Below are 10,889 nucleotides of genomic sequence, written 5' to 3'. Positions count from 1 at the left end.
AAATTTTTGACACGATTATTAAATGGGTTGGGTTTGGGTTTGTATATTGCGATACGACAAATACCTTAACCCGACACGAACCCAACCCGACACGACCCATTGACAGCCCTAGTTCTAGCTAGCTAGCTAGTAGTTGCTAAACATTAAAATGCACACCCAAATATATAACACACACACACGGATATGTATCTATTAGTTTTGATAAAGTCAATGACAGTATATGTGCCATTCTTAAAAACAAAAACAAAAAATGATAGTATACGTGCATGATTCCTATTCGTGCATATATAGATGAATTTGCTTCTTATTGTTGAAGGTCGATAATATGATATAAAACTATACTGATAAAAAAATGTGATACGACACTATATGAGTGGTGGCATGCATTATGAACTCAATCAGTATCGATTACTACTTAATTTTCGTATCAATAATTTGTGTATCCCCTACATGATCATGCTGAAGATACAAGTCAAACACATTCTTCTCGTCACGTTGTAGGGTTGGAGGTTAGGGCATGTGAGAAGGAATCTGCCTATGTCATTGGTTCTGAAAACCCTAACTGTTTTTCCACATGGGGCAGCCCCATTAATTAATAAATACATACGTTTAGTTCATATAATTTTAGGCTTTTAGCCATGAAGATAGAGAACCTAGGATATTAGCCATGCATTTACTTTATGGATAATATCATAATAATCCCTATAGTCTTTTTATAATTAAGTAGATAAAAGTATGGGATTATTCTTAATGATATTATGTGCCAAAAGCTACTTGTTCCACAGTAAGTTAGCTGGAGGAAGCAATATTCAGATCTTCCGGTCCTATTGCTGAGAGAGGGGGAGGGGGGAGATTGTACGGCTAATATGAATGTAATTAACGTGAAATTAAGCTAATTAGTTGTTTACTTTTTAGACGTGAAGGCCATTGCGTACTTTGCTCCATAATTTATGGGTCAGAAGTCGGCAGCATAAATTTTGCTACATGATTTTAGACTATTTCTATACATTTATATATATTTGTCATAGAGTTCCGTTACTCATTAGAAGTACAAAGACAACACGTTAATTAAACAGCAATATGCTATTCTAGCCTTCTAGGTCAATATTCTATATTTTCTGATTGAGAGAATATGGATATGGGTATAAGATTATCAAGAATACTTACCGTCAAATGCTACTTCTCAATGATGAAGATGCTAGTTCTCTTTTGCTCTGAGAATTCAGAATTGCTATTCGATAAATGTCTAGCGATTCATTTTCCTTTTTTTATCTCGTTGATTTCTGGCTTAAAATTTAGAGTTTAGTTCAAAGGTTTAGAACTTTAGACTCATGATCTAAACACTAGCTGCACCATAAAATGCTCAATCCTAGTTCTAAACAGTAGTAACGATCAAGTAACAATTCATCAAATATAGTATATACAAATATGCATTGCTATGTGATGCATTCGATATATCATATATAAAATAATTATTCTTCTTCACTATACAAATATTCTAAGATAAGGAGTCGTGTGACTCGTGAATTAAAGCATTATTAAAGAAAAACACTCACTTAGGTTGTATGTTATTTCTTTGTAGATGTGAGATTTTCATTTTTCAAATCATTAGTTTGCATTAAGCTACACAACTTCATCAATCTCCACTTTGGCGAGAAGCAACCCATATCAACAATCATCTTGAATCATATTACGGTGTCTTAGATTCTACACTTTCACTCAAGATTTATTTATTTATTTATTTATTTTTTTCGAGTCTTGCTTGCTCCACCTAATTCTCGAGTCATTACAACTATTAAGTTCATTCAATATTGCATCTTTCAGTTTGTCAACTTGACTATACACCTGATTCCACATGCCTTCTTTAGGCTCTGATACGCTTGATTCCACATGCCTTCTTTAGGCTCTGAAACCAATTGTCAAACAACAAACTCCGGATTAATAGTGATACTACAAAACCAAAATCGTTTAATCTTAATAGCTTTAAGAAATAACAATTGGTGTGAAATTTTATTCTAAAAGATATTAGCAAGTGACCACAATTTTTTTTTTTTAATTTCTCTTTTCAGATATAACTCTTTTTCTCAAACACTTAATTTGCATCAAGGGCCACAACCCCACCACTCTCCACAAAGAAGTTTGTTAAAACATTCTAGCTATACATACTGTTACAAATTTCTGACTCAAAATAATGCAATATTGAGCGTGCTTTATGCTTTCTTTGATCTTTGGTTGGGAATTACTTGTATTGCTTTGCCACATTTATGCATGCTGCTCGATTAATTAGGTTTTTTTTTTTGGGAAGAAATTAATTATTGGACATGCATGTTACTTAGCGGTAGGTAGATTTGTAAAGTAAAATACCATTGGCTGCATTCATATATTTAATCTTCTACATAATGATTCATACATTTTGGATGATTGGAGTGCTGCATTAATGCCATGAACTCTGCAATCTGTAATACTATTATTTTCCCTTCTTGCATATTCTTTTTTATCTCAGGGAAAACTCATTTCCATTCTTGTCTTACTTTATCGTCCTCTCCTGCATTATTGCGCGTCGACACCTGGAAATGGAAATAATTAATTAATTCTCAGAAGCAAGCCAAAACTGCCACCAATCCAAACCCCATCTCTGTCTCCCTCCCTCTCTCCCCATAATTCACATCGCTAGCTAGCCTAGCTATCTAAATTTAAGTTAAGGTACTCGACCACCCTCAACCTCAAGACCTCGATCAGCTCTCATTGTTCTCAAGCATAAACAATGACTGGAATATCAGAACTACTAAATGATTCCACATGGTATATGGAAAAGGCCATATACAATGACAACTATTATTTCCTGATTGGGGCTTTGGAGGCCAAGAAATTAAAGAGGGTAGAGTACCAGATGTGTGTACTATGTGTCTATGTCCTTTAAATTTGACCCTCCGGCCAGTTGGAGAAATTATATATCCAAGGACATTATTGATGGATCACGACGTACCCACATGGACATGGTTGTGTTATCCATTTATGAGAGTGATAGATCGTAGCTATCTGTGTGGTATATCTAGCTTTATTTGCACCCAACATATAACAAATCCCACGTTACTTCTTTCTTTGCCAAGTAGGTCTTGTGGTACTTGTTAAATTTCCACCCTGGAAAAAGTTTAGTTCTGTAGTATTCGATCTTCTTTATATACGGTGTCTATGAAGATTTAAGTGTAGCTGAAATGGCTTTTTAATTAATTAGGATTTCTCTCGTTTGATTGTAACGCTTCTGTTAGTAAAATCTATCGGTTGAGCAACTTTCCAGTTTACTAGTAGCTGTGGAAAGGTTTAGGTTCCCGAAAGCTACAGAGCGCTAAATGAATTCACTCGTTGCTGGAGGCTGCAGTACATTAGCTATTGATCATGGCTTTTTGATCCCGAGTTGAAATTGAACGATGCTATGGAAGTGGTGATATCGGAGAGGTGAAGGCATGATCTAGATCGAGATGTTTTATTTTTTAACCACATTGAAAATTGGTCAGTATATATGAAGAGAAATTCTACAATATACCAACATATGACGTACATACAATTATCATTTTTTAAGACTTAATTACTCAAATGAGAACCTACTTTACTCTAAAGAAAACTTTATTTACTTAAACGATGACTTTTTTCATGAGTTATCAAAGTGATAAATATTACATGAAATAGGACACGTGTGAAAAGTAACATACCATAACTTTACTCATGTATGAGAATCAAGTTTTGATGTTTGAACATCCAAAACCACAAGTATGACAATTACAACAGACATAAGTATTAGAACATTACAATAACCTTAAACCTTCCTAACTCCCATAACCTATGAAGCACTAACTCTCACCATTATTCTCATCATAATTCAACCATTATTTTCACCATAACTCCCAACATAATTCTAAATTAATGTTATCTCCAACATCCTCCCTTAATTTAGAATTACTCTAACTTCAAGTTCTTCATCATGATTCTTGCTCCATTGCCTCTTCTTCTTTAACTTGCTTATTTTCCTCTTTGATATCGCCTCACTATGGTCTCTCAGTCCATTGCCCATCTGCTTCTTCATTCAATGCAAGCACCTTAATTCCCTTGGCGGAATTTTTCAATGACACTTCTTTAGTTACTTTGGGTCTTGAGAGCTTTTCCTCCCTCATTACTTAGAGAACTTTCTTTTCTCCTTTCCGTGTGAGTTCATTTCATTCCTCACCAATACTTTAAGGCCTTCATGCCTCTTGAAGCTTACATGAACTCTGACTTGTCTTCGTCTTCATTGACTTTGGCCACCAGCTGGGAGTACTTTTCTTTAGGACTTTCACCCAATCTTCATTGCACCATTGTGCATTTAGGGAGTCTTGTCAACTTCTTTGCACAATTGTGCCACTATGCCTTTAGGAAGCCTTTTCAACTTGACACCATTGTGCCATCTTCACCTGGAGAAAAGATATACCATTTTGTTGAAAGACTTTTGTCTTTCAATTAGAAATCAGAGGAATAAGCTAATTGCCAAAGTTCCAATGACGAAGAATAGAATGTTCTTGCTGAAGCTGCAAACTGAATTGGCAAAGCGTCTAAAGGGTTCCGCCAAAGAATCTTCTTGGATTTGGCACTAGAGATTTGGGCACGTGAATTTTGAAGATTTGTCTATGTTGCGGAAGAAAAAAATGGTGAAAGGCTTGCCAACAATTCATTCTCCAAATCACTTATGTGAAGGGTGTCTTCTTGGAAAGCATTCAAGAAAAAATTTTCCTAAGGAGGCAACTACAAGAGCAAAAGAGCCACTGGAGCTTGTTCATGCTGATGTCTGCGGCCCAATCAAACCAAGTTCTTTTGGTAAGAATAATTATTTTCTGCTATTTATTGATGATTTTAGCAGAAAAACTTAGGTGTATTTTTTAAAGGAGAAATCAGAGGTGTTTGGTGCATTCAAAAAATTCAAGGCTGTTGTTGAAAATATGAGTGGCTGCAAGATTAAGGTGTTGAGATCTGATCGAGGAGGGGAATTCACTTCAAATGAATTCTAAAAATTTTGTGATGACAATGGAATTCGCAGCTTCCTAACGGTGCCATACTCTCCTCAACAAAATGGCGTAGTGGAGAGAAAAAATAGAACAATTCTCAATATGGCTCGAAGTATGATGAGAAGCAAGAGGTGGCAGAGGAGGAAGAATTGGAAGAGGTGGCTACAAGTCCAGCTAAAATAAAGGAAGAGATCAAAATCCAAACTCTTCAAGAGGAAATGGAAGATGGAGCAATTCACACCAACAAGGAAATTTCAGGTTTGGTAAGTCTCAAATTCAATGTTATAGATGTGGAAATGTTGGGCACAAATCTATTAAATGAGGAAATACTTCTTTCTTCTCCATATTTTTTACTCCCTTCTTTTTTTCTTTCTTTGCTCATCTCTCTCTCCCTGTTTTTTTTTTTGTTCTATGCATCCCTTTCTTCTTTTTTTTCTTCCTCATTCTGACTCCCTTTATTTTCTTCTTTGCAATCTTCTCTTCTTCAATATTTCTTTCTTTCTTCAATTTTTTTGCACATCAGCAATACTTCATACACCATAGATTTCTTCCACCACCTTGCAACAATAACCGCAACAACCAATGCCAACACACCATAAGATCGAGCCTTCAACTCTGATACCACTTTGTTGGATAACAACGGAAACGTAAATATAAAAACTAAACTTGGGCTAGGGAGATATGATGCATGAATGACACACAATATGGGAGATGTACGGTCCAAAGACATGTACAGAGCTCCTAGAGAAAGCTACACAGGAGACTCTCAAAATACTTGATAAATGAACTCACTCTTACGATACTTCTACAAAATACTCCTCTAGACCTTACTCAACTAGACTAGCCTACTTATATAGGCCTACACTAGACAATGCCATAAATATCACAATTACAACGAACATAAGTATTAGCTAGGCCTCTACAATAACCTTAAACCTTCCTAACTCCCATAACTTATGAAGCACTAACTCTCACCATTATTCTCATCATAATTCTGCCATTATTTCACCATAACTCTCAACATAATTCTAAATTAATGTTATTTCCAACAATGCAGTACTTGAAAACCTACCTGCAAAGCTTAGTTCCAAGAGTTAACACCATGAAGGTTCCATGCGCGATACAAAGAACATCCAAGCAAGGGTGGATCCAGGATATGAACTTAGGGTAGGCTAACATATATGTATCATCTTTCATTTGTCATATTCTTTCCTTAGAGGTTTAGAACATAGCATAGTCGCTGTAAAGTAAGAAGATAAAGTAATAATAAAAAGAAAAGAAAAAGTTGATGAAGGTAAATTAGTTTCAAAAAATTAATACTAGCAGCCAACAAAGTAAAAAAACTTAACACCCTAACGTGAGTTCCAGTTCGAGATTCCAAGTACAGTACTAGCTTCAAATCAATTATTTTCTATAGCAAAAATGTCATTTGTACAAATGAGACAAAAGTTACACATAATACCTCATTAATTTTTTAGGTCTTGACCGAAAGAGCCATTACTAAGTAATTCCACATCTTCAACTATTTACAATATCATATGACTTCAAGTACTAACTCCAGAACATTACAAAGAGAAAAAGTGTGAACTCAAAACCCAGTGTCTTCTTATGACGTTTTATTAAAACTATGTTAGCCTCAAAGGAACATTACATCTCCCTTTCGTGTGAAAGAGAGGGCTCTAACTACCCAGGGAATATAGGTCATTTAGGCCAAAGAGCCTGAGACAGTGAGATGGCATGACCCGGGTGAAACTTGACTTACCCAACAAAGGTGGACGTGTACACAAATAAACATATTTATAGGGAGATAAAATAAGGTATTGATACGGAATACAGGGAAACTCTCAAACGAACAATTTCAACAAAAAATTTCACCTTCTCTAATCAATTCTACATGTCCAATTTCTTATATGTCATTATTTTATTTACGTTATCCTTTGGGGCACTATGAATTCCTCTAAAATAGGGTATGCATGACAGATTCTATCAGAGGAATTGAAGGACATGCACTACCAAGCTAGACCACAACATTATGAATAATTGCCCCAAGCGCAAAAGATACTAAGGGCTTGTCCGGTAACGTTTTTAAAAATGATTTTTCAAAAATCGATTTTGAAAATAAAAACGAGAAAATAAGATTGGATTTTTGAGATCCGAAAATGTGTCCGGCCACTTATTCCGAAAACAATTTCAAAAACGAGAGAAGATGGCAACTAGAGATGAGAGAGAGACCTGAGAAGAAGATAGCGACGTGAGAATATGGAAGAAGAGAGCACGTTCTTTTTTTTCTTTGTTTTGGAAAATATATCTCCGTGTTTTCTAAAATATGAGAATGAAAATGTGAAAACGTCTATTTGTCATTTTCCTGTTTTACAAGTAAAATAAAAAAATATTTTCAAAAATTATTTTCTGCATTTTTGAAAACAGACAAACGAACGCATTTTCAAGCCATTTTCATTTTATAAAATGAAAAAGAAGACTTGAAAACGTTACCGAATGCCACCTAAGTTTTCTTCTTTTGGATAGTAACTGAATAATACCCATACTTCTACAGTTTTAATTTTATTTTAAAAAGGACAACTAAAATTGTGCTCAATTAGCTTGAGTGACAAACTACCAATCTCATTCCTCATTGGAACAGTTTCAATTTTTGGGGGGAATCTAATTAAACTACATCAACTGTTAATTCTGGCAAATGCATGAAGAAATTCTGCTCATTGCATATGCCTTCATTCCTAGATTTAAATTTTTTCATGTAGTTATTTAATTTTATCAAACAAATGAATGAATCGATAAGGATGTACTATAGTAGTTTTATTTATTTCAAACATAAAGAGATATAGATACATAATACTCTCTTTTATGTATGTAATGGATCGATGAGGATATATGTATACATACATGTATATATGAAAAGCCAATAAGTTTGAGCCAGGATCGAACTCTCCATGAGATTCATAGTTGCATTACTTATAGCTTCCTTGTTCGTAGTCAAAGCGGATTCAGGATTGTCTTTCATTCCAAGGCATAACTTGTATACTCTCTTTTATGTATGTCATGGATCAATGAGGATATATGTATACGTACATGTATATATCATATATGAAAAGCCATTAAGTTTACTCAATAAATACTTTCTTTTATATATGTAACGGATCAATGACTTGTATAAAATAGAAAAAAGTTTATATTACAGTAAAGAGATGCTATATTTTTCATCCATTATTGCATCTAAAGCCTTTATTAGCACTTTTGCCTCATTTTTTAATCTTTTCATGTTATATATTGTTGTAGGTTATGAAGCTATAAGTTTGAATCCCAGTGATCACTGGCAGATCCCGGTAGAGGGTGAGGCAGGCTCAAGCCCGTCCGAGATATTTGGGCTTAAAAAAAAATTAGATGTATACTTTTTTTTTTGTTAATTTGGTATAGTCCATATTGAAGCCCAGTAGCCCACCCGAAGTACTCCCGAGTCCCGAGTCCCGAGTCCCGAACTTGACTACGGCCTATTCTAATATGGAGAATCATCTCCCTTCCTCCTCCTCTCGCCTTCTGCGGCTCTGCCCTTCTCCACTTCTCTCAGAGATCAAGTCGTATCTACTTCTCTTACTCTCCCTCTTCAATTTGGGGCAATGAATTCAATGTAAGTTCAATTTTGTTTAAATGAATCAAATCCAATTTGGGGCAATTTTATAGGGTTAAGGATTGATGTGAAATTCAATTTCGTATGTTGTAGACTTGTAGTGGATTGAAGATTTCGTGGATTGAAGAATGAAGGTTCAAATTCTATTGATCTGATTGCGGTTAAAGGGGGGATAGTTGCTACTGTGCTATCCACAACCATGGTAGCTCTCTCTCTCTCTCTCTCTCTCTCTCTCTCTCTCTCTCTCGACTGAAAGTTCTTCAAGTTTTCACTAAATCTGTGGCAGTAAAGGGCTAAAGGCTTAAGCTTCTCTTGAGCTAGAGCTAGGATTTGATTCAATTAGTGAATACATAGTTCTCTTCAAGAATTTAGTTCAAATTGATTTGGTAATCTGGAAAAGAAGCGTGTTTCTAAGAAATGGTGAAACTGAATACACAAGCTTAGTTGAAGAGAAAGATTCGTGTTGCAGTTTTTGGTATCTATCTAATGCTGAACTTATTGCACAATTTAATGAAAGTGTTGACTGTAGGATATTGTACTACTATTATGCTTCCAGAAATCATTTTCACAAGAATAAGGCTGATATGCTTGTCTTTGTTTTTTTTTTTGTTTCAATAGATTTATGACTTTGACCATAATTACTAGGGATATCGGTCTTTCTTAGTTTGCTACAAACTTCTGTGAGAAACTGGCTCCCAATGCCAAGTCACATAAGCTTTTATCAGTACAGAATCCTCCGACTAATGGGGAAACCGAGAATTTACGTACATTTTCTGTCATGCTGTATAATATATGATTATATTCCATAGTAAATAACCATGCCTTTATCACAGTTACACGTCTGGAGTTTTGGAGATTATTTTTCTTGCTTTTTCTTTTGCATAGTTATTGAACCACTATATATTGCATAACATTCATAATATATATATATATATATATATTTATATATATATATATATATATATTGTTTGTTTAAGAAATCCAAGCCCACCCAAAGTTTCAATTCTGGATCCGCCATTGCCAGTGATATATACAATTTCTAGCTATGCCACCACTGGTGATATGGCTTCAGGCTCTTCAGCAGCGATTGGTGATATGCGTTGGTCTGACTCCGGAGGAAGTGGTGGACTTAGTTTGCTAGCTAGTTTTCTTGGTGTTGGATCTGCATTCAATCAATAAACTCATATATGAATCGTGAAAAGTAATCCATGATATATACATATATATATATATATATATATATTATTAATTTGAGGATGATGCACCTGGATTAAGAATCATAAACAAACAAGCATTGAGTTTGGTGCTTTGCGAAGTATGAGGATAAACTTTGCAATTTGGATTCAATTGGATGAAGGTAATTATATTCTTTATCTAATAATACAGGTCATTCCACTTAATAAACGTATTATTTTTCCTTCATTTATAGGTAAAAAGATTGATTTATTGTATAATGATGTTTGATTCATGATTGATTTACCAAATAGAAAGAAAAAAAAACAAAATTACAAGAGAGGGTAGTTAAGATAATTTAAAAAAAAAAATTGAATTAAAGTAATAGAAAAATAAAACGGGTGTGTGAATAGCACTATATATATATATATATATATATATATAGGGCATTAGACCAACTTTTCAATCATATTTCGGCATCTCAACCGTTCAATTTTTAAGTCCTAATGTGTAGATCATTTCTGTAAATTTTCAGCCAAATCGTTGATCATTAAGGCATTAAATTAGAATAAATCAATGAACGAACCAAATCTGTCAAACTTGAACCGTTTATACTTATAATCTTAAGTCGCCGTTTTGAATGCCTTAACGATAATCAATTTGGCTGAAAATTTGCAGTAGTGATCTACATATTTGGACCTAAAACCTGAACGGTTAAGATGTTAAAATATGATCGAAAAGTTAGTCTAATGCCCTATTCCTAGAAAATACAAAAAAAAGGGATCCCTCACTAGAAGGGCTCTGTGTGTGTGTATGCACAAATTTTATCCATAATGAGGCTTCGCTTTGAAATTAAAGTGCGCATTTAGAGTTTATGGTCACTTTTCGATCGCATATCCACATCTCGATGGTTCAGTTGTTAGGTACTAATGTATAGATCATCTCTATAAATTTTCAGCCAAATTGATGATCGTTAAGGTATTTAACTCGCTTAAACCAATGGACGAACTGAATCTGTCCAACATGAACCATACTAGCTT

At 34.5% G+C, this 10,889-nt stretch overlaps 1 long non-coding RNA gene across 1 annotated transcript; it reads left to right on the top strand.

Annotated features, from left to right (window-relative positions):
• The first annotated feature begins 3,669 nt into the window (after nucleotides 1-3,669).
• LOC121050119 lies at nucleotides 3,670-9,174 on the top strand. Its single transcript, XR_005802026.1, has 3 exons — nucleotides 3,670-5,296; nucleotides 8,328-8,676; nucleotides 8,770-9,174. It is a non-coding gene; the product is annotated as an uncharacterized LOC121050119 (long non-coding RNA).
• Nucleotides 9,175-10,889: the final 1,715 nt, after the last annotated feature.

This window comes from Rosa chinensis, chromosome 6, assembly GCF_002994745.2.
Source record: "Rosa chinensis cultivar Old Blush chromosome 6, RchiOBHm-V2, whole genome shotgun sequence".
Taxonomy (NCBI): Eukaryota; Viridiplantae; Streptophyta; class Magnoliopsida; order Rosales; family Rosaceae; genus Rosa; species Rosa chinensis.
This window is presented reverse-complemented; position numbering and strand designations above follow the sequence as displayed.